Below are 24,722 nucleotides of genomic sequence, written 5' to 3'. Positions count from 1 at the left end.
ATACAGTGTCAGAAATAAGCCTTCAGGTTAGAAAGTACTCCAAATCAGCCTGCGGAGGAGCTGCCTCCTCAAAGCAGAGTCAGCTTCAGTAATGGAGGAGGGACACGGCTTTTAGGACCTTCATTTGCTGCTGTGGCACAACTGAAAGTTTCAGACACTTTTGAAAGAAATCATTATTTAAACCCTGCCCACTGTTTGAAAATGATGGCAACATATGCACATGCACAAATGTGATTGATATAATTGATGTAAGGATTGTTATAAGAGCCCCCAATAAAATGATAAAAAAAATCAGTAGGCACAGAATAAAATGCTAATAAATCAGGAAAAGAAAATAACCTGTCCACTGTTGGAAATTCTTGAATCCTAGAAATCATGACTCTCAAATTGGACGTAGTTCTAACACCCTAATTTTTAAAAGGTAAAACATCCTAGTAGACATAATACATTCTCTTCCATTATAAATAACAGGCTCAGGATGAGTTCCACAGCATCTGAAACTTTATTTCAATTAAAATAACATCATGCACTGGGCTTCAGATTAAGTTTAAATTCATAGACATCAAAGATGTCAATTCATGCTCAAACCCACCAACTAGCCAGAAGGTCTTCCTGGCTGCCACCCAACGCACCTGGTGAGTCTGTACTGGGAAGGAGCAGGGGGTGTATGTAAGAGGAGATTCTTGCCTGCAGGCATTTCCAGTGCCATAAGGGGAGACAGGCCAGGCCAGCTAAGGTAAGAAGGCAAGGCTATCTAGAGAGTAGGTGAAAGTGATGGATGGATGGAGGCTGAGTACTAAAGGGAAGGCAGAAAAGACAGGACCCAAGCCCAGGGGAAGTCGATTGATTCGGAGGTCAACCAGGAGAAGCGGGGAGAATCAGCAACGCCAACTCAGAGGAGCATGTCCTATCGCCCCAAAATGGGCACATAGCCTTTCCATCATCACGGGATGAGCAGCTAAGGAGGTAGCCATGGCATGAACCCACTGGTACAGATGGTTTCCTATGAGAAAACATGCCATTCTACAAAATTCCTAGCAAGCACTGGACTTCTGATTCAGGTGCCTGGTTTCATCTCTCTCTACATATGCAACTCTGGGCAAGCTACTTCAACTGAACCATGGCACAACAAATTTATCATCTGTGAAACAGATAAAATAAGTGAGCCTGTACCTCATAGGATTACTGAGAATTAAATAAGATTACATATATAAAGTTATTTAGCTCCACACTTGATAATATGAGCCTAATATAATTAACACCAATACGGTGTTCATTGTGCAACATGCACTGTCTTGAGTCTTACACCTCGCGACTCACCTGATCCTTACAACTACTCGTGGAAGTATAATTATTGTCCCCATTTTACAGACGAGAAATCAAGCACAGAGAAGCCAAATAACTTGCCTAAAGTTATATAGCTAGTACATCGCATCGACTGTATAATTATTACCATTTATTCATATTAAATCCCACTCACTCCATGTATACAGTTCAGAGACTTGGAACGGGCATTCTCCTTTGTATCACCTCTACATGCTGGGAACCTTTTGTGGTAATGTGAAATTGCTCAGTGTGGCTCTTAATTATACTTTGTCACTCTTACCCAGTGATGGATTGGGAGCATGCAAATCCCACACAGAGTGTTCTAACTTGAGGGTTCATCGGTTTTGCTATCCCGCCGGGTATAAATATGAGCCATCTCAGAAGCAGGAACAGGAAATCCCAGACCACGAAGAAAAGAGGCACCAGTGGAGCACATGCAAAATCCTCCATGAAGTGGCAGAGGGGGCAGAGGCTGCAGCACGAGACCCAGGAGGATGAGCAGAGGAGCTGCTGAGACTGAGCAAGAGGGGCGGTCTTCCCAGTGCACTGGCGGAGTAAAGCTGAGGGACCGTGGACAGGAGGACGGCCTGTAGTGTGGAGTGCCCTTTTGCCATTAATCAGCACTAAAGGAAATGTGTGACACTTGCCCAAGTAAGGCAGGGGTCAAGGAACCTTGTGACTAAGAGGCCAAGGACCAGAGATAGACTTTATTTGCCTGCTAGCATGGCTAAGGGGTGCTGCAGACAATAGAAGTGTATCCTTAATGTTTTCTGATCCTGAGTTGTGGTAACCTGTTAACTTCCCTAATAAACCCTCATAATAATGAATAGTATCTGTAAATTCCATGCAGCTATTTCAAAGGGGGCAATTGGCGGGGGGCAGATTACACTGAAAAAAAAAGTAGAATAGTCCATTGTCCTGCAAAAAAACAGATACCTAATGGTTTATCCTGGATTATGGTCTATAGCACTAAGACCATTTTTAATTGGTAGAGGGCATCAAACAATTTCTCTTCTGAAAAAGGGAGAGTAGGCCAAACACATTCTGGAAGCTAGGCAATGGATTGTTGAACCCACCGGAGAAGCAGATGAGGAGTTAACTTCTCCTCTTTTGTGCAGCCAGAGGTCAAACGTGGCTCCCGTGCCATGTCCTCACATTTCTAAATAAATCTTAAAGCTAGCTAAAATAAAACTCTGCTGTTGCCTTCACTGCTTTTCAATTTTCAGAATGAATAGGTGGGCAGATAAAGGCTGCATAGACAAAGTGGAGACCGCTAACCCACCTGTAAGATAATTAAACAGTCCCTCACAGAAGGGCCACATGGAAGGGATGATATATCCAGGGTGCAGTATAGCACCGGCGAAACACATAACTATCCTCTGGTTCTTTAATATTTCTTCCTGTTACTATTATGGTCTTAGTTTTACCTCATTAATCTTGGCAGACCTCTGTGTGTTCATTTGTATAATTAAGATCATTCAATGCATGAGATGCAAAGTAGATAGACCCTTCAGTAATAGTAATGGGAGTAATGATTCCCTGAGGGTACAGGAACTGACTGATAGCAGTGATGACTGTATAACCCCACTAAAGGGGAAGGAATAACCAAATTGTAAGTGAACGGATACATTGAATGATGTAAGATATACCCAAAATAATAATATATAACAATAAGGTTCCTGGGGGAGTAGAGGGAGTAGGGGAGGAGAGAGGACATAAAGGAGCTGATATCAAAGAGCTCAAAAAGCAAACTGTACAATTATGCTTGATCTAATTGAATTATAGTATTGTTATAATATCTTTAAGAGCTTCCAATTTTTAAAAAAAATGGTGTGTCAAAGTAGCTCTTGAGACCAGGGCAACTAGATGGTGGTCAGCTACCACTATCAACTGCTCTAAAAGGGATCACCCTAGCACATCCGGGACAGGCTAGGAGAAAACATGGCACAAAACACAAAATTATTTTAAAAAATCAAATAAAAAACAGGCTTGCTGGTTGGATACAGACAGAACCCCCTAGCTCAGGGCCATGAGTCACCCTCTGGTCTGGGAGTGAACTCACTCCTGTGCTTCCATTTGAGCCAACCACAGACAGGTCTATAAGGGGAACTACAATACATCCAACTTTCCTCTAGTTCCTAAATGCTTCCTCCCCCCACGATCATGATCCCAATTCTACCTCACATATCTGTCTAGACCAGAGGATGTACATTGGTACAGATAGGAACTGGAAACACAGGGAATCCAGGGCAGATGATCCCTTCAGGACCAGTGGTGAGATTGGCAATACCAGAGAGTGGAGGGAGGGTGGGTTAGAAAGCGGGAACTGATGACAAGGATCTACATATAACCTCCTCTCTGGGAGATGGACAATAGAAAAGTGGGTGAAGGGAGATGTCGGACAGTGCAAGATATGACAAAATAATAATAATTTATAAATTATCAAGGGTTCATGAAGGAGGGGGGAGGGAGTGGGGAAGGAGGAGGAAAAATGAGCTGCTATCAAGGGCTCAAGTAGAAAGCAAATATTATGAGAAGGATGATGGCAACAAATGTATAAATGTGCTTGACACAATGGATGGATGTATGGATTGTGATAAGAGTTGTATGAGCCCCAATAAAATGATTTTTTTTTAAAAATACTAGTGAGGTATGCAAATCTTAAAATAACCAACTATTTGAGATTAAAAGGGCAACATTTACTCAAAGATAAACATTTGGAAGGATGGAAACAGTAAACAGAGGGAGGAAGTGGCAAGGAATGAGATGAAACAGTGTCTAGAAATGTTGACTGCCACACAAATGAGCTGCGCTATAAACGCTCACCAGTCCAAAGGAAAAGTTTGTAGAAACAGACAAACAAAACAAGGTAAGGGCTGCATATGGACTGGACCCATCTAGTTCTTCGCTGAGAGAGCACCAGAGCAAGGAAGACTTGGGAGGGGCCAGATGCAGGAACATCTGTGGGGGGGGGGGGGTAGGGGGGGGGGCTTGTTTGTGTTACGGCCGCTGGGGTAAGGGTTGGGGCACTATTCTTCTCAAATAGAGCTGGTGGATGCTCCCTGGGGTGTCCTCAAAAAAGAAAACCTGACAGCATTCATGGAATCCTCCCGAGACAGGCGGCCAATACCTCCTCCTGTTACAGCCCTAGTAGCTAGGGCTGTACTCCGGGTCAGGACCATTCGGGCAGCTGGGAAGAAGGCCAGGCGGGTGAGGCACACCCAACCCGGCATGTCTGAGAACTAACTATGCCCATTGGGGCCGTCTCCTCGCACAATGGCCAGATTCCTGTGACTATAATACTGTGAGGTGATCATTAACCTGAAATGATCGCGACGACAGGCAGGTGCCCATGGGTACATATTTGTCTGCTTTACGGAAAACAGAGCTGGAAGAGTAAGGTCTCCGAAGATATTTTCTAGTCAACTGGCTTTCTCTTTCTTCCTTCCTTTGTTTGAAGTATAAGCTGTACTACACTCATCCTGCCCTAACACATGCCAAACAGACGAGTTTGTGGGTAACTGCACGGCCTATTTTTCAGCTCATTTGGCTTAATGTACACGAAATGACCTTTAATCGCCACTCTTCAGTAAATAAGCACGGGCGCAGGCAGAACCGTGGCAAGTAATCACAGTGGTGTGCAAATGGATGAAGCCTGGAACATGTGCGGGAAGGTGATCATCTCTAAAATAATTCTGCCCAAAGTTTTTGGTTTAAAGCTGAGATAGGTGGCCTATGTCTTGTAAAGGAAAATCAACCTTCCCTTCCCAGCCTTCAAGGAGCTTGGGTGGTGCAGGTTTAAGAGCTGGGCTGCAAAGGACAAGTCTGGTGGTTCCAACCGATCAGTCACTTGTTTTGAGGGGGACAAGGGGGAGGCGGAGATGAAGCAGTTTGCTTCCTCTAGATTTATAGCCTTTCTTGAAAGCCTGCCAGGGTGGTTCCACTCTGTCCTAAGGGTTACTGTGAGTCAGAACCAACTGGGTGGCAGTGGGCTTGGGATTTTTCCCCCTGGCCTTCAGAGGGCTTCTCCATTAAACAGTTTTTCACATTTTGCCTTCGTTGGTAAATTCCTGCGCCCTCCAAAAGAGGGAGCTCTATGGGGCACATGTTCAACATACAAAGCATATTGACACTTAAAATACTTCCTATTTCTTTTTCCTGCATTCTGTACGCCTCAAATGTGACAGAATTAAAAAAAAATCCAAACCCAAACATGTTTTCTACAGTCTACCTCGCCATGAAAAACTCCCAGCAGACCCACTGCCCAATTTGCTCCATCACCAAAACTTTACTCAATGAGACAACTCTTGCAAATCACAAAATGCAAATACACTGCGTTGCACTACAACTGTGTCAGTTTGTCAGGGGCAGTCCTTCAAAGTGACTGCCTTTTTAGGATCTTCCCCTGAATGGCAGAGGGAGGGGGGGGAGGGGGGGGAGGAAGTTCAACCAACATGAAGCTGTTGCTTGTTGCCACCAAGTAGATAAAAACCAACTTAAATACACGGCATTCACAGGACGGTTTAAAGAAAGCCGAGACTTTTAACCTGTACACAAGTAAAAAGTACCGAAGAGTAGGTTTGCATTTAAGGTTAAAAACAAAAACCACTGCCATCGATTCAACAACTGTAGGACTGAGTCAAGTTGCTCCTTCTGAGAATGTCCATCCATCTTTATGGGAGCAGAGGGCCCATCCTTCTCTGGAGGAACCGCCGGCTAGAGCAGCGGTTCTCAACCTGTGGGTTTCGACCCCTTTGGGGGGATTGAATGACCTTTTCACAGGGATTGCACGACTTATAAGAGTAGCAAAATTACAATTATGAAGTGGCAATGAAAATAATTTTATGGTCGGGGGGTCACCACCACCTGAGGAATTGTATTCAATGGTCGCGGCCTTAGGAAGGTTGAGAACCGCTGGGCTGGTGGGTTAGAACCACCGGCACTGCAGTCAGCAGCCTAATGCTCGACTCATTCACAGTGGTTTTAGGTGCAATCCATCTTTGTCAAGTGTACACCACCTCTCGCCCCCACACCCACGGCCCACGCGCACGTGCTCTTTAGTAAGATTGGTCAAATCTATCGCTAATCAAAATATGTCTTATCTACAATTTAGACCACTTTTATTTCCCAAAACCAACTTTAGGCTGTGAGATTTTTCTCAATTCAATAAAATTAAACTTAAGAATAGCTGAAGCCAACAAGCCAAATGCAGAGGTATATAGTTTTAATCATTAAAAAGTGAAATGCTATTTGTATATTTGTCTTCCATGTCAAAAGACAACAGTGATATTATCCAAAAAAGCAGATAAAGCCACAGGTGTGTACTTGGCAGTCTGTTACGCAACTGACAAGAACAGGTCTCAAAGCAAGAAAGTTAAAAGCAAATGGATGTAAGCACTTTGTAAACCTGTACCGATCCTACCAACCAATGTTTCTCGGGGGAAAAGTACGAAGATCCTTTAGTAACCACTTGCTAATCTCATGTAAAAGTTGAAGGAGTCCCCATGGCCAATACTCGGCATTTCTGCAAGATGGAGTTTCCCCTACTGGCCTTTGCCGTTTAAGCCTTAACTCTGGACTCCCAATTATCAGCAAAGCTTGGCTATGTCCTAACTGCCCAGATCTCAGAGACACAGCAAAGTTTAAGTAGATACATAAATCACTCATACGATACTTTCTTTGTAACGGCACAATTTTTTTAAAGTTTTGTCCCTAAGAAAACTATCGACTGCTAACTTTAAATGGGCTATTCCAAGAGCAGGGTTACAGCTAGTGAAGGGCATTTCTATTCTTTTTTTAACAATGTTTGTGCAGAAGTCCACAAATTCCGAATCATTTACATTTGGAAACTCCATGACCGGTTGCCAGCAGATAAACTTGCTAAAAGATAATTCAGAACTGCTTGCAGCAGTACTCCAACAGGGAACGGCCAGAAATCCATGCCAAATTCAAAAGAGGGCGTGAGGTGCAGGCTGGCAATACTGATGTCAGATGAGGAAGACGTTGACCTGTTTTATTGGTACTGCGAAGACATGTGATTACATGGGACATAATGAATTACAGATAACCTTGCATAGAATGGGAATTCTAACACTTCATTGTGCTCACACAGAACCGGTGTAGCAGACCAGGAGGCGGTGTAGCAGACCAACAACATGACATACTGCACGGTTGAAAACCAAGAAAGAAGTGTGCCAGGGTGGCCTCATTTCACCATGCTTACTCATTCTCTAGGCTCCGCTAATAACTTGAGAAATTGGACTAGAAGAAGAATGAGGGATCAGAATTGAAGGCAGGCTCATTAACCACCTGAGATATGCGGATGGCACAACTTGGCTTGCTGAAAAGTGCAGGCTTGAAGCACTTCCTATGAAGATCAAACACTACCGCTTCCAGGATGCATTCCAGGTCAGCATAGAGAAACAACAACTCCCACAAGAGGATCGAAGCGGTTACATTTTACTTGGACCCAGAATCAACATCCATGAAAGCGGCAGTCCAGAAACCAAGCACATTGCGCTGGGCCCATATCTGTTGCAAAACACCTTTTCAAAGGGTTAAAAAACAAAGCTGCCACCTTGAATACTAAGGTGCACCTGACTCAAGTTACAATATTTTCAATCGTCTCATAGGCGTGGGACCAGTGTGCAAAGAATAAAGACAGAATTGATACCTTTGAATGATGGTGCTAGTGAAGAACACTGAATAGAGCACCGGGCTGCCAGAAGAAAGAATAAATCTTAGTTGGAAGCAATACTGCTAGAATGCTCCGGTGCGGGCAGGAGAGTTCTCTTAGGTTCCGTGGTCATGTTATCGGAAGGGCCCAGCGTCTGGAGAGGACATCGTGCTTGATAGAGGGTCAACGAAAAGGAGGATGATGTCCAATGAGATGGACTGACACAGAGGCTGCAACCACGGGCTCGTGCCTAAGAATGATGGATTGAGGATGGCACGGGGCCGAGCCGTATTTCCCCGGGCTGTCTAAACTCACTGGACAACACTTGATAACATTGCTTCTAAAGTCATAAAATCCCCCCCCGCGCCCCCCCATGCGGGGTAAACTCATTCAGGCACCAATAGCTCCGCCAAGAATTCGTGGTAGAAGGCAGACCTTTCCGATATTATCAGCGCCCAGAGAAGCAAAAGAATTTCCTCCGAATCCGGCTCTCGCACACGTTGCATTCAACATGTAACAACCATTCCACTCACTCATTCCACCCCTAGCTCGAATCAAGGCTACCAAAGGCACCTTTCTGTGATGGGGCTTTCAGCCCGAGCGTTTCTGTTCTTTGTCTCGCGATCCGCAGGGCAGTTTCTGCCCTTGTGAGGTAGGTGTTAAGGCAATCCCCCCATGATATTTTAACTGGAGCCTTCCCCAGTCGGCTCCATATTGCCTGGTGCGACCCCTGAGGCTCCCACTGCGTTACCAAAAGAGCTGGATTTCCGGACGGTTCCCGGACCCCATTAAAACCGCCTCCAACAACCTGCCTAAGCCCAGCCAGCACTAGGCGGCGAGTTAGGGCCCCTACAGCCAGCCGCCCCGAGGCGCACTTCCCCCACCCCGGAAGAGGAGGGCGGCAAACTTCGGAGGGCGGGGGCCAGAGGGTGGGGGCGAGCTCCGGGGGACGCGGTCACCCCGCCCGCAGTCGAGAAGGGGCCAGGCAGGGACCCAGGCCGCAGCTCCAGGGTCGGCCGTGAGGCCAGGAAGCGCTCCTCCCCAATAAAGCGAAGGCATGGAGCGGGGCGCTCCCGTCCGGAGAAGGACCCCGAAAACTGCAGAAGGGAGGCGGGGGTGGGGGGGTCGTTCGGAAATGTGCAGTCAAGGATGGGAGAGGGCAGGCCCCCCGCGAAGGCGCCCGGCAACTCCGGGGACCGCTCGGTTCGGCAGCGTGCAGAGCCAACTCCGCAGCGGGCTGGGGAAACCGGAGTCCGGAGCGAGCCCCGAGCGCGCGGGGCGCACGGAGCGCAACGAGGGGACCCGCAGCTGCCCGGCGGCCTGGGGATGCAGGAGGCGGGGGCCCTGCGCCCGGCCCGCTTCCCCAAGGCTCGGCTGTGCAGAAGGAGAAGCGGTTGCTGGTGACAGGAAGAGAGCGGCGACAGCGCCCGCAAGCACCACCTCCCCCTCCCTAGCGCACACACCCGGACCCGCCGCCGCCTACCTCCCCCGCCGGCCGGCTTCCTTCCTCCGCGGGGCCCAGGCTGCAGGGGCGGCCTCCGCTGCGTCCGGCTCCGACGCGCTCCCTACCGGGCTCCCACCCGCAGGCTCTCCGGACTCGGGCTCTGGGGCTCCTCCACGTTGGCCCGCCGCCTCTCCGCGGCCGCCGCTGCCTCCAACTCCGCTCCAGCTGCTCGCGACTCCTCTCCGCGGCCCCCGGCCCCAGCACCCCGCGCCGGCCCGCCCCCGGCCCGCCCCGCGCTCCCCGCCCCCGAGCCCGCGCCAACCAGCGCGCGCGTCTCCGCCCCGCGCCGCCCGCGCCCCGCCCCGCGCCGCCCGCGCCCCGCCCCGCGCCGCCCGCGCCCCGCCCCGCGCCGCTGCCACTCTCACGCCGGCCGGGGGAGCCCGCTGGCCCGAGGGTGGCGGAGATCCAGAGCCGCGGACCCTCTCTGTCGCCCGCCGGAGGTTTTCCAGAGGGATACCCCAGACGGCCGGGCCACGCGCGCCCTCCGGGCGGAGCGCTCCGCGTCTGCGACCCCCCGCTGGACCCGGCGAGCGGCTGGGCCTCTGATTCCGGCGCCCCCTCCCAACCCCCCTCCCCCCGTGCTTGCCAGGCTCCGGGACCAGAGTCGCAGGGCCAGGACAAGTTCCGAGACCTCCCTGGCGTCACAAACCCCAGACTCTCGGCAGCCCCTGGCGTGCCGGGCGAGTGGCCCGAGGGTGCAGCGCCGCGATTCCAGGGCGCGCCAAAGCGGGAGGCCCTGCCATTCCTGGCCTCGCCAGCTCCGCCTCCGAGGGGGACGGAAACACCCGCGGGGTGCCCCCAGGGGTGAAAGGGTAAACCCAAGGGACCGGCGCCCGCTGCCTGCCGCTACCTCCCGGAGCTTGGCACCGGAGCCACTGGACGCCAGGCGGGACTGCTAGAAGGCCGGCGAATTTCTCCGGGAGGCCCTGCGCAGGCCGATGCCTTCAGGCTGGAGATGACGCGCAAAGATAAATCGCCCGGGCGGACCTGCGTCCCCCCCTCCCCCCGCTCCCCGGGAGTTGATCGGTGGCATGGAGAAAGTGCACGTGATTATAATAGTCTGAAGGGCGTCGCTTCTCAGAGCAGGGTCTTCCTGTGAAAAGCATTACCTAAATTGTTCATTGCAACAGGATTCCTTGCAGCCTTCCGCTGAAGGGTCGGATGGAATGCCCACAGGCTATGTTCTTTTTCCCCGCTCTTCGCCACGTTTTCCCGAACATCCGCATCACACTTCCCCAGCTACGTGCTTCGCTCAATAAGATGCTTGGCCAGCCTGAGCTTTGAACACCGTATGATGCCCCTCGCCGCGGTGGAATTGTTTGCGGTATTACCTTCTCACTGAGAGCTGATGAAACCCTAAAATTGAAAACCTTCACAGCCCCCCCCATGTATGTGACGGGGGTTCCCCTCCTTTTGAACTTGAGATGTATGTACAGCTACCATGGGGTTCCATTGATCCCCACGCCCACAAACCTACTACGCGGTATACAATCCCTAGCTCCTCTTCCTCATTTAGGCACAGTCTTCAGCATTTTATTTCCAGCTTATGTCCTAATTTTTCCATCATCTTTGAGAACCTAACAAGCCCAAAGAACATCCTGCGGCTACATCCTGGCAGGCTTATAAGCACCCCAGAGCCAGGCCCACACCCGATTCTGGGTGTGTCAGCCTTGAAGTGGGATACAGGCATCATCTGTAGCCTTTACAGGCCCTACCATGATGCCCCTGTGAGGCTGGGTTTAAGAACCCCTCCTTTGGAGGGTCCAGGTGAACAAGGTACCATCAGGGAAGACAGCTGCGCAGTGATGTGCCCATATGCCTGGTCTTAGAACAAACAGCTGGGACTCGGGTTTATCGGATTATTGCCACACAGGAATGTAAGCCCAGTTTTCTAAAGGTTGGAGTGAAGCTGGAAATGCAGCTTTTTATGGGCCATTTCCTGCGAGTGGTGGCTGTGGACCGTGGAGTTGATACTGATTCACAGCAGTTCTCTCTGACGCAGTTGGAACTGGAATCGTTATGGGAGCCCATCAGCAAGCAGATCTTTTTCTCCCCAGGAGCTGCTGGTGGATGCTAACCACCAACTCTCGATTAGCTGCCAAGCACTTTACCATGACACCAACAGGGCTTCCTCCTTAGCCACTTACTAAATGGCGCCAATTAAAGTCTCTCTCTCTCTCTCTCTCTCTCTCTCTCTCTCTCTCTCTCTCTCTCTCTCTCTCTCTCTCTCTCTCTCTCTCTCTCTCTCTCTCTCCCCCTTCCTCCCTCCCCACACTCATACATGTGTGTGTGTGTGTGTGTGTGTGTTTTTAATGGATAGGTCATATTAGCTGGATGGCCACCAGTTTATAATGTATGAAACTTTTTTTTTTCTTTTCACAAATACCCGAGACGAGAACTGGCTTTTGCTTTTAGGATGCCAAATTATGGCTTTAAAGCCTCATGCATTTTGCAAGAGCCATTGGACAATATGTGAGATACTGTCCGATATTCTTATTTCCCTGTCTTCTGCCCTGATGACTGCAAAGCTTGTGAGAGAAGCGGGAGAGGCGGGCTCAGGATCTGTATATACTTCATTTAAATTCTGTAAGTTGTGAAACTTATTTGACCCACTTCTCTTGTTCATAAAAAATGACTCACATTTGTTGTGTAGCCCATGCAGGCACCCTGGTGGTACACTGGCTGCATGTTGGGCTGCAATCCGCATGGTCAGCAGTTCAAAACCACTAGCAGCTCTGCGGGAGAAAGATGGGGCTTTCTACTCCGGTCAACAGTTACAGTCTGAGAACCCACAGGGGCAGTTCTACCCTGTCCCGGAAGGTCACTCTGAGTCAGCATTGACTGGATGGCGGTGGGTTGGGTTGGGTTTGGTGGTGTATCCCATAATCCTGGCTAAAGTACCTGCTTTTGTAGTCACCCCTCACCCCCACAGGCAGTATTGCCCACTTTGGGACACACTGGTTTAAATATTCAACTTTTGTTATCCAGGTGAAGCTCATATTAAGAGAATCATGAAAAATACTATTGGTAGAGTACACACTTAACAGAATAAGGATTCAAAGAGCCAGCAGCACAATACTTTTCATTGCCTTGTTTCTGGGCTTATATAAGCCATTAGCCTCGTTGAAGTATTGGAAGAAGAGGCAGCTAGCTTCCTGATGGTATCCCATGGAGTAAGGCAGATTGTGATAACCTGCACGCAAAGGTCTCTGGTCATCATACTTATGCTCTGGCAGTCCTTGTCTCTTAGCTCTAGAGTCCTCATAACTTAATTTTGAAATAAGAATATATGTTTATCAACCACTATGGGATGGAAATCAAATGAGCCACTTCAGTGACCAAACTCAAAAAACAAGCTAACTACCATCAAGTCGAAACGGACTCATAATGACCCTATAGGGCAGGCCGGGCTGCCCCGGTGAGTTTCCAAGCCTGTATGTAACTCTTTACGTGAGTAGAAAGCCTTGTTTTCTCCGCAGGAGCCGCTCATGGTCTCAAACTTCTGGCCTGTGGTTTGCAGTCCAATGTGTAACCACTGCAACACCTGTTCCGGATCGTCTCTTGAAATGAGAAACTGAACTTAAAAGAAATATATATAATCTCCAAATTGTGTGAAGCAAAATCTCACCATCCAGCCCTGCCATCCTTGCCGCTAAGAAGCATTCAGGCTGGAACTCTTCCTTGACAGGTCTGTTTGTCCTTTTGGCAGTCCAGGGCGCTTTCCACATTGTTCACCAGCACCATCGTGCAAATGCGTCGATTGCATGGAACAGGATCGAGACTCCAAAAACGCACTCCCTCATATACAATTGATTTTCAACAAAATTGCCAGGGAGGCTCAGAGGAGGAAAGGAAAATGTTTTCGACAAATAATGGGGGAACAATTTGAAAGCCACATGCAAGGGGAGTTCAACTTGAACTCAAAATGGATCCTGGACGTAAATTTAAGAACGAATACTGTAAAGGTTATTAAAGAAACACAGGTTCACAAAAGTTGGTTAAAGTATTAGGATGCAAAAAAATTAACACTGACATGCAAAAATTAATAGACTGAACTGGACTTCTTCACTGTTTAAAATTTTATTCTTCAAAAGACAGAGTGAGAAGAATGAAAATTCACAGATTTGGAGAGAGCATTTGCAAAATGCATATCCAATAAAGGGCTTGGTGTTTAAAACACACTGAGTACACTTATACTTCAATGTTAAAGGGAAAAGAACCACAATTGTTGAAAACAGGCAAAAGACTTGAATGGACATCTCACCAAAGAATGTTGATGGATAGCAAACATGTTCATGTGCAGAAGCATAATTTCATCGGTTCAAATCCCACTGCCGTCTAGTCATTCCACCTCATAGGGACCCCATACAGCAGCATGCAACTGCCTGCCTCACACAGGGTGTCTTTGAGGTGGCGTTTTGTTCTGCTGTACATAGATCGCTAGGAGTCAACACGCACAAGGGCACCTCACAACCACAGCAGTCTCTAAGAGAGAAAATTGCCTCATGTTTCCCCTGTAGACCCTCTGGGAAGGTTAATCTGCCTGCCTTTGACTTAGGAGCCCAGTGCTTAACCCGCTGCACTGCTAGGGCTCCACGTTAGTTCTTGTTATTGAATAGGTAGGAGCCAGGAAGTTGGTGTTGACTCATCATAACCCAAAGTGCAATAGAATGAAACGCTCCTTGTCCTGCATCGTGCTCACCATCTTTCGTAGGTTTGAGCCCATTGTTGGGCGGCCATTGTACCAATCCAGCCCTGCTGAGAGCCTTTCTCTTTTTCTCTGACCCTCCACTTGATAAGCATGATGTCCCTCTCCAGGGACTGACCACTCCCGACCACAGGTACAAAGTGCATGAGATGAAGTCCAGCTGGCACTCTTCCAAGACAGATTTAACATTAGTCACTGGGGAATTAAAACCACAATGAGAAACCACTACACACTCATTAAACCAAAGAGGGGTGGGGGCAGGGGGGGGACCCACTGCTATCAAGCTGATTCCAACTCATAGTAACCTTGAAAGAGTAGAACTGATTCAGATTTCCTAGACTATAAGTCTTTTTTTCCCCCAACATATATTGAATGATTATTTCTAAACCTGAAAAAAGGTATCTAACCATAGTAGAATAAATCCATATAATTACAGATGTGTGTGTGTGTGTGTGTGTGTGTGTGTGTATGCAACAAAATTAAACTTTACGGAGCACACAGTGTCATCTTCTGACATGGGTTGGAAGCACTGACTGCGCAGTTAACTTCCCAATGCCAAACCAAGTCACCACCAGGGCTCCTCACCCACCCATTAAGTAGTTAAAAAATCCACTGAAAGGGTTTTGTTGTTGTTCCAGTGGGCATAGATTGCAAAGTTAATGGCGATGGAGACCCTTGAGCGCTATTTTGTCCAGGCTTTGGAAAGCCCAATTGAAGGGCTAGTGGCCCAGTGGGTGTTAACTTGAGTGAAATGGAATACAGTAGTCCACAAGAGAGGGAAGAGAAATCAAGGTAAAATATGGAGGTGGGGAGGGTGTTGAGTCTTAGTTAAAACTGTTGAATACAAAGTTGATGAACTGAAATGTAAACCTAATTTATAATAAAAGTTATATAAAAATATTTTACAGAAAGAGGAATGGTGTGTTAGGCCGGATTGACTAAAGAAACAAATCCGGGACACTCATATAGGTGTAAGAAAGAGCTTTATATCAAGAAGTAATTATATATATTGATAAAACATCCCAGCCCAGTCCAGATCAAGTTCAAAAATCCAATACTAGTTCATAAGTCCCTCCTCAGACTCCCACCCTCAGAAGCAATGCTGCAGACTGGGGGAATATCGCAGGCCAGCGGTTGCACAGTCTGCTGGATCCAATGGCGGTGGACGCATCTCCGGGACTCTGGCAGGTCCCAGCGTGGCTCACCAGCAGGAACGCGAGGACAGAGAGAGGCAGGGAGGTTCCCAGGGCTCTCCTTACGAGAAGTCTATGCCCACAAGTAGGTACCATCAGGCTGTGACCTGATTGACAATTGAGCTGCCCCACCCTACACGTGTATATTTCAAGTTGACATGAAATTGAGTAATTGGCACCAATGGAAATAGGGACCCAGAGAGGAAGTGGGATAAGGAACGGTATATTGCGGTGATTGCAATGGATGAGTTGAATCAGAATGTGGATCTAATGTTGAATGCAAACCTTTACCTAATTCATACCAAAGAAAACATTTTTTTTTAAATATGAAGAGCTAAAAAAAAAAACAACAAAACTTTTACAAAGCTTATAGTTGTGCCCTTGGTTAGCATTCAGCATCTCAACTGACCATTACATTCCAGTCTCACTTCTTAGGGCACCTGGTTTGGACTTGGAGGACGTGAGATTCTCTCCAGCACCGTTTACAGACGCTTTGCTCTCTTGTCTTAATTGTCTGTTGTGTTGATCTCTTTCTTACAGGATCACCTTTCCCCAAGTTCTGGAACCACCTTACTCCCACAAAAAGCAACCCTGTCAGATTCATAAGGAATATGTCTGTTAAGCTATTGAAGCGGTTCTGAGACATTATGAGTTTTATGTTTTTTGTTTTTAATCTGAAAATGGGTTTACATTTGAAAAGTGACAAGAAGTGTAAATCCAACGAAAAGTATACCAATAAATCATCTTTCTTGGTGATTCATCTAATTGGAAATTTAGCCCGTGGCTGATTATACTCCATCCTCCAGCTCTCAGCTTTGGCACAAATCGTTAGGGTGCTGTTACAGCTGTCTGGGTAAGAGGATTTGCTTCAATATACTCTTGTTGGCACTGCCAGCATAGAAAATCTCAGGCAAAGTCACACCGATAGATAATGAGCCCTTTATCAAGGAAACTGTGTTGGACAATCTCACTGCTCAGAAAGATATTTTTCAAAAGAAAGCCCACCCTTTGTTCCCTCCACTGGAGGGGATCCAGGGCTGTCAGTGCTTCTGACAGAACCTAGTCCTGAGTATTCAGACAACCTCTCGGAAGAAAGCAAACACATTCCCATCGGCCTCTCCCATCTCGCTCCGATCACGATCACAATCACACAGCCTTTTCTCTGGGTCCCGCTGAGCTGTGTGTGCAAAGAAAACACTTTAGATCAGGTGAGGCTATATTCTGACAACCCCCATTTCCCCAAAGAGAATTCCAATCTTTTCTTTTTACCACTCAAACCCCTTCTTGGTTGAATGCATCACAATGCTTACAAGGATTTTCTTTATGAGGTTCTGAACAAAATGTGTTTCTTGGCTTTTTTCAAAGACATGACAACTGATGATTTAGGGTGCTGGGATGGTGATTCATTGCTTTAACCACTCATGCATTAGAGAAATGTGTTTTCTGTCTCAGGAAGGGGGGCATGCTTATCATGACTTAACACTTTTGTGTTGAGCTGGAGTGTTTAGAGGACATTTTCTCCAAGAAGAGAATCCCTGCCTGGTTCAGAGGTTAATGGCTTTGGTGACTTGCTGGGTGTCTGGCGCTTTGAGTCCACCCCAAGGGACCTCCAAGAAAGGCAAGTTGAGTCACCGCCCCAACTATAAGCCACTGAAAATCCGTTGGCTCACGATTGAACTTGGACACAGGTAGGCTCGCCATGACCCAGAAACTGGTGTATCCATTTACAAGAATGATTTTTATCTCATGCATCCCTGAATTTTGCATATATATCAATTCATTTGTCTCCGCAATCACCCTGTGAGAAGCGGTTAGCATTTTACAGATAAGGCACCTGCCACACAAAGAGGCAGGGGAGTTGCCGCAGCTGAGCTTTGAACTCAAACAGCTTGGCTCCAGAGCCATACTCTGGATAAAGCTAGGGTTTGTAGGCCAACTAGAGCCACCTTTTTTTACAGACTTTTTTTGGGGGTGGGGGGTGAATTGGATGAAAGTTGATGAGCAGATCATCAGTTTTATATTCAACCATGCCTACACATGTTGTTTCAACTCATCCACTGTGATCCCCTTAATGCCCCCTCCCTTATTGAACTTCCTCCCCATGTTCCTTGCTTCCATCCCTCCTTCTCCCCTAGCCTTTCCCACTTGTTCCTTTGGTCACTGCTGCCCTTGGATCCCAAGTGGTGGATGATGCTTACATTTGGAAGCTATGCTAGTGTTCTTGTCCTCCTATGGTTTGGCTGCGAAACTGAGTGACAGAGGAGTTTCAGACACGGAAGGTCCTAGTCTCAGGAGCCTACCTATTTGGGGAAAGAACTTCTGAAGCCGTCTGACAGCTATCATAGCACTGTGACAGACTTGAGTAGTTTCCATGGAGACTATGTGATCCCCTGTATAAAAGCTGTTCTGAAACCTAAGATACTTAGCATCTGGCCCTTCGTAGAAAAAAAAAGGGGGGGGGATTGCTGACCCCTCTTCTGAACTATACTGAGGAAGACTAGAGACTGCCCTGATACCTTCAAATACTGCAAACACATCTGAAGCCGATTGTTATTAAAACTAGCATTTAATACCTGGAAGGTTCAAACTCACTCACTGCCCTCAAATCGATTCTGACTCATAGAGACCCCATTGTCCAGAGTAGGGCTGTCCCTGTGGGTTTCCAAGGTTATAAATCTCTATGGGAGCAGAGAGCCTCATCTTTTTCCCAGAAACTAATCTTGCGGCTCGTAGCTCAACACGTTAGCCCACTATGCCACCAGAACTCCTGGGAAGACAGGTTAGCATCCATATAATCCTTAGGCATTGGCTTTTCAGAAGTAGAAAGTCATGCCAGGGAGTATGAAAAAAATCACCCCTGGATAATACTGAGTGGTGACAGCAGAGCAGGGACAAATCCCTAGTCCACTGCTCTGTGGTGTCTCAACACCGCCACTTTCAATGACCACCTCCTCACTACCAGGAGTCAATTCTGAATCACAGGCACCGTTTTAAACAGGGTACAACTTTCCCTACCCTGTTTCTGAGACTGGAACAAGAAAGCCTCCATTTCTTCCTGCGGAGTGACTGGTGGTTCTGAATTGCTGACCTTGCAGTTAACAGCCCAACACACAACCCACTATGTCTTCAGGCGCTAATAAACACCTTCCCCCCAAAACCCAAAGTTACTGCCAATGAGTCAATACTGATTCGTCATGACCCTGTAGGACAGGGTAGAGCTGCCCCTGTGGGTTACTGAGACGGTAACTCTTTATAGGACTAGACAGCCTCGTCTTTCTACCTTGGAGTGGCTGGTAGTTTCAAACCACTGACTTGCAGTTAGCCCCACATGTAATTACCATTCTGCTAGGGCTCCTGAAATGAACACCTTAGAAGGGATTAATTGAAAAAGACTTCAGAGCAAAGACCAGGGCAAGTGATATGTGCCATCCAGCAGATGGAGGGGGTTAAAGGTTCCTACTAGGAGGCCCAAAGGGAGGAAACCCAGTCTGTGCTGATAAAGACCAAGTGCCCCAGAGCTTTACAGCTTTGGCAGGTGCCCGCCCTGGCAATGCCACTCGGGCCTGCATAGACTGCCAGGCCCTGTGTATTCATTTCCTCGGGTGACTGAAGCAAATTACCACAAACTGGGTGGCTTTCAATGACAGAAAACTCTACTGTCTCACAGTTCTGAAGGTTCGAACTTGAAATACAGGTGTTGGTAGGCCCAGGTTCTGTGCCGGGCTCTAGGAGACAGCCCGCTCTTGACTCTCCCTCTACATATTCCTTGGCATGTGGATGTAGCTCCTCTTGGAGGTCTTCCCCTGTATCCGTCTCTTGAGTTCTCTTCTCCTCTTTTATGAAGGCGCCATGCAGAGCGTCTAAGACTCATCCGACTTTGGTATGACCTCATGGTAACTGATAACATGTTTACTGATCCCTGGAGTTAGGACCTTAATCCGTATCTTTTGGGGCTACGCCATTCCATCTATTACACCCCGACTTCTCTTGAAACGAAGCAGAGGGTCCACCAAATCAGAACTGAAGCAGCACTTGGCTGAAAGAGTCATGTCCTGACCAAATCATACACAAAGGCAAACTTACAGGCACGTATCACTATCTACTATCAAATTTAAATGATTCTAAAACATCAGCTGTCGTGATAAATAGCGCCCCTTCAATGATGAAGCATCTGGGAAGTTACCAGCCTTCGGCGGGTGTCTACAGTTAGGTCTGTGGCTCACATGTGTTAACTTGTGTAGTTTGGTGTGAGAGGCGGTTAGCATGGTGTGCCCAGCCCCTGCTTGACTAGGGCTTGCAATCCCAGTTCAACTCCACACCCCACAAACTATCATGGCAGCGTCCATCATGGCGATAGTGCAGTGAGGTATCAGTCTCAAAGAGGGAGGGTCACAATCTCTTCTCTGGGTCCAGCTCCTGACCTCAATTGGTTGGTCCAAAGAAAGTCACCTGACCCAGCTCAGCAGTTGGTTCCTGTCCCAGGATTTTTACCCTTTAACTACAATCCAGGTTAGTTCCCTCTGCTGCCGACTGTCTGAGGTGTCAACCCCAGGAACTTTCTAACAGTGCCTGGGGTCTCTTGTAGGAGAGGACAACAGGGTGGGTTCCAACATGAAAAGAGCAAGAAAGTGGCTGTCAGAGAGGCCGTGGCTGTCTGAGAATGCAGACTGGGGTTTGCGTTTGGTCTGAATCTGGTGGCACATTGACCTGTGCATCCCGAACCTTTGCATACTTACAATAAATGATCTCTTTCACTTAAGCCATTTGCAATGGGATTTCTGTCCCTTGCCACTGAACATCTTAAGGAACCCCACAAAATTAAACATTTTAAGAAGACAAACAGAAACAGTTTCACTAGGAAAAATATGTCTCAAACTCAGTACTATCCAGTTGATTCTGACCTATTGTGACCCTATAGGGCGGGGTACACTGCCCCGATGGGCTTCCAAAGCTGTAGCTCTTTAGCAATACAGAAAGTCTCAGGCGCTGGGAAGCAGGTCGCTTGGCATTGCCCACCTTGAGGTTAGCAGCCCAACCAGAGCCCATGGCGCCACCAGGGCTTCATAGAAAATCTGTCTAGATTATGAAACAGACAAACAACCATTATTCATCCTTACACTCCTTTAGCATCCTACCCAGAGCCGATTCATGTGGCCAGTGGCCCTTGAGTGCTCGCTAGTTTATCGTTGTTATCCTTGCCATTGTCTGCGTTGAGAACAAACTGGGCCATGCCATACTCTTGGCCAGAAGGAAAGCAGGGTGAAGCTCAAGATGAAATAAAAGGCAACAACCCAACGCTGACGTCCCAGTCCTGGTCGCTCTCTCCACATAGGCCTTAATTAGCCCATGAGCAGTGTCCACAGGAGCTCGGGGGACATTCTCTCCCTTTCTCTTCTCCCAGCCCGTCATTTAATCATTCCATCAGTCTCAGTGGTTAGCCAATGTCATTGTTGTTGGTTGCTGGAGAGTCAGCCCTGACTCATGGTGACCTTGGGTGTTACAGAGCAAAATGCTGCCATGTCCTGCAGGAGCTCTTCAGCGAGCTAGAAAGCTCTTGCCTGGATCCAGCTCTGTTCAGCCGCACTGCTGCCGGCCTGATCCAAATTTGCATTAGTTAATAGGCTCTTCACTGGTTTCTTGTTTGAGATCCCCTAATCCCTAACATTCTCAACTCCACACTTAGAGCCCATGGATTACTTTTTGAAACGTAAAACTGCTGATGGCAACCAGCCCATCCTGGACAGTTCCCCACCCCCCAGATACAGACAACACTCATTGTCTCTTTTAAGCAGTTCAGTGGTTTCCCCTTGTTGTCGTTCAATGATCCTCACCCCTGGCTGGGAGTTTGGGGCGAAGCCTTCGGCTGAGTTTCATTTCTAGAAATTAGTATTTAATTGTTCTGGGTTGGAATTACCATAATCATGCCTTTACAGTTCTTCCAAGGGAGTCAGATGTGCATTCAGAGTTGGAAACAATGGCTCTAGGTACACACGCCAAGGTTCGTAACATGAGGTCTACCGTGCCCTGAGTCACAGGAACAATAAGTAATAAATAACAAAACCCCCTTTCATCAAGTTGATTCTCACTCGTAGGGACCCTGTAGGACCAATTAGAACAGCCCCTTTGGGTTTCCAGGAGGAGCGGCTGGTGGGTTCCAACCATTGACCTTATGGTCAGCAGCTCAATCCATAACTCCCTATGCAAATAGGGCACCTGCCCAAATGGTCTGCTGCTGCTGCTGCTACTGTTAGGTGCCGGAGAGTCACCTCTGACCCATCGCCACCCTGGCAATAACAGAAGGAAACACTACCGGGTCCCACTCCACCCTCACAATCGTTCCTGTGTTTGAGCACATCGTTGCGCTGCGTGTCCATCCATCTTGTCCAGGGCCTTCCTCGATTTCACTGCCCCCCAGCTTTGCCAAGCATGGTGTCCTGCTCCAGGGACAATGGGTCTAAATGGTCCAGCCCTGTACGATACTTCCCCATCTTCTCTCTTCTCTACCCACATTGGCCTTCTCCACGGTCCTCAAATTCACTACGTTTCTTCCTGCCTGTTTTTCACATACAAGTCCTCTGCACACGCTCATCCTGCTTAACATTCTACTTTTTCTCCCAGTCTGAGCTCTGTGCCTCGTCCCGAAGGAAGCTTTCCTCTCCCCCACTCCACCCATGAAGACGCAGTTTACCCCTTCTGGCTGAGAAAAGTCTTCATCCTTGTTTTGTTACAGTAGAGCTGTACATTTGTGTGGGTGTCTCCGCATCACGTTTGTCTTCCCCATGACACCATAAGCTTTGAGTGGCCAGGGACCATGTTTACCATTCTACCACCAATCATGCTCTGCCTCTGAGATAGAGCAGGCTTTCTTGATATGTGTTCAGTGGCCAGGTAAGGAGAATAATGTTTACTGAGGGAGCGCTACTGGCAGTGGAATAAAAAATTAACACCAAGCTTTTTGATGTAATACAAAGATAGTAAAGACTTTGAAAGAAAATCCAAGTCTTGAGTGCAATGTGCAATGTGAAGTGCTAAGAGATGTGTGAGCAGTTGATAGTAGGGTGTGTGTGTGTTAGTCTGGGTAGACCAGAGAAACAAATTCATGGACACACATATGTGTATAAGAAAGAGATTCATATACAAGAGCAATGGAGCATTGAGAAAACATCCCAGCCCAGTCCCGATCAAGTCCATAAGTCCGGTACTAGCCCATATGTCCAAAATCAATCTATAAAGTCCTCTTCAGACTCATGAAACACACGCAATGATGCTGCATGTAGAAGATCACAGGCCAGTGGGTAGAGAGTTCTTGGATCCAATGGCCTGGAAACATCTCAGCGCTGGCAGAGGTCTCTGCATCAGGGTGGGTCCATGTGTCTTGTCAGCAGCTCTGTCTCCCAGGGGGTGAGCAGAGAGTCTCCCACCTCCAAGGAGGAAATGCCAGATTTCCCAGAATTCTCAGGAAAAGGCCGTGCCCACACAGAAGCTTCATTGGCTATGATCTGATTGACAGACTAGATTCCACCCCTACACTCTTAATCCTCAAGTTGACAAACGATTATACATCTACCACAGGGTGGGGCAGGGTATGGGGTGTGAGAAAAGCTTAGGGTACGAGGAGAGGACTTGGAGAAGAGGTCTCAAAGTCTATCCTGCCTTTATGTCTCATCTCCCAGAGACCCCCCACCTGTGGTTTGAGGGGCATAGCCTGAGAGCAGAACAGTAGAACCTTTGCCCTTCGGTCCCCTGGACCTTAGTAGTGCACAAAAGCACAGTGTGGGGTCACTGGGCAGACTGTGGGCCTTCCCGGATGCTGAGGGGAGGGCTCACTCAACTGAGACTACTAGTTGTTGGGTAGATTTCAAGCCATATTCTCTTGTTTCAAACTCTTGTTCCGCTACTTACTTGTCACATGAGTTTAGGGCATATTACCTACATTCTCTGTATGTAGTTTGGAAACATTCTCTCGTTCCAAACTGATGCATGGGGATAGTAACAGTACCTACCTCAAAGGATGTACAGAAGATTATCCTGCATGATCTCTTTAGCATGATAATTACAAATAGGACCAAAACAAATGCAAGGAACACTTTTGAGCTGCTAACTGCGCGGTAGACCATTTCGAACCCACCAGCTGCTCCTCGGGAGAAAGATGAGGCTTTCTACTCCCTGAGAGATTTGGTCTTTGAAACACACAGGGCAGTTCTACTGCATCCTATTGGGTGGCGATGAGTGAGCATTGGCAGTACATTTAGAAATTCAAGAACCCAAAAGCAATCTTATTTCCCTGGATGATGAAGACGCATAGAGAAATAGTGACGCAGGAGGAAGGAAGGGGAATTAGCATGTACTAGTGGCATGGGTATGACTTGGGTTGGGATCCGCAAGGGAGAAAGATCGACCTTAATAGTCTTAGGAAGAGTGACAGTCTTGGAAATCCACAGGGGGCAGTTCTACCCTGTCCTAGAGGGTCTCTCTGAGTCAGAATCGACACGATGGCAGGGAGCTGGGTTGGGTTTGGAGCTCTTACTACCATAATAGGCACTCTTACAAACACTGAGTCAATTCATTTCTAAAGTTGTCACAGTGTAACCAGACTTCAGAAAGACTACTCTAAACTAAGGGATTAGTTGACAAATAAGTCCCAGCTGCTCGTTCTATCATTTGCTTCTTCCCAGTAAATACGGAGTTTACCTCACTAACAAAGTCTCGACTATGTCACTGACCCAGGCTCAAACAAGAATCACCTTGTGGAAGGAAGCTGGGCAAACTGGTGATTTCTTCCTGGTGTTAATTGACCCGGGCATGGTTGTTAGTGGCCTGTAGAGTCAGGTCTGATTCTTTAAAAACTACAGTTCTGACAAAAAGAAGGGGGGAGAAAGAGAAATTATTGTGATGCAAATTAGGTGACTGCCCTTTCTGCTTTCCAGACTCAAAACCACTTACAACATGACTTGGTCATGGAAGCTGGGGCAGCACCTGGTAATTCAATAGGCCGGGACAAAAGGTGCTGTCAGAGGTATGGGCAGCTTCTGGAGACAGCTCCCTTCCCTCCGAGCCTTTTTGTAAATCATCTTTCAGATGAGGCACTGCCCCGGATTTAGAGTCCAGGGGACTCTATTGCAAATAGAAAGGGTAGAAAGGAAGTTTTTCTTGAGTCCTATGGCTTCCTCCTATGAAGCCTTAGTGGCAGAGTGGGTTACTGGTTGACCCGCAAGGTCAGCAGTTCAAGCACGCCACGTCTCTTGTGGAAGAAGGGTGAGGCTCTCTGCTCCCGTAAAGATTTACAGTCTCAGAAACCTACAGAGATAATTCTAA

General features: G+C 47.8%; 1 protein-coding gene across 1 annotated transcript in view; it reads right to left on the bottom strand.

Moving 5' to 3' along the window:
- The window catches only part of PIK3R1 (phosphoinositide-3-kinase regulatory subunit 1), a 96,150-nt gene extending 86,461 nt beyond the window's left edge, over window positions 1-9,689 (bottom strand). Inside the window, exon 1 of the mRNA XM_075541119.1 lies at window positions 9,486-9,689. The gene's annotated coding sequence lies outside the window, so the exon portion shown is untranslated. The remainder of the gene's footprint in view (window positions 1-9,485) is intronic.
- Window positions 9,690-24,722: the final 15,033 nt, after the last annotated feature.

Source organism: Tenrec ecaudatus, chromosome 2 (genome assembly GCF_050624435.1).
Source record: "Tenrec ecaudatus isolate mTenEca1 chromosome 2, mTenEca1.hap1, whole genome shotgun sequence".
NCBI classification, from domain to species: domain Eukaryota; kingdom Metazoa; phylum Chordata; class Mammalia; order Afrosoricida; family Tenrecidae; genus Tenrec; species Tenrec ecaudatus.
This window is presented reverse-complemented; position numbering and strand designations above follow the sequence as displayed.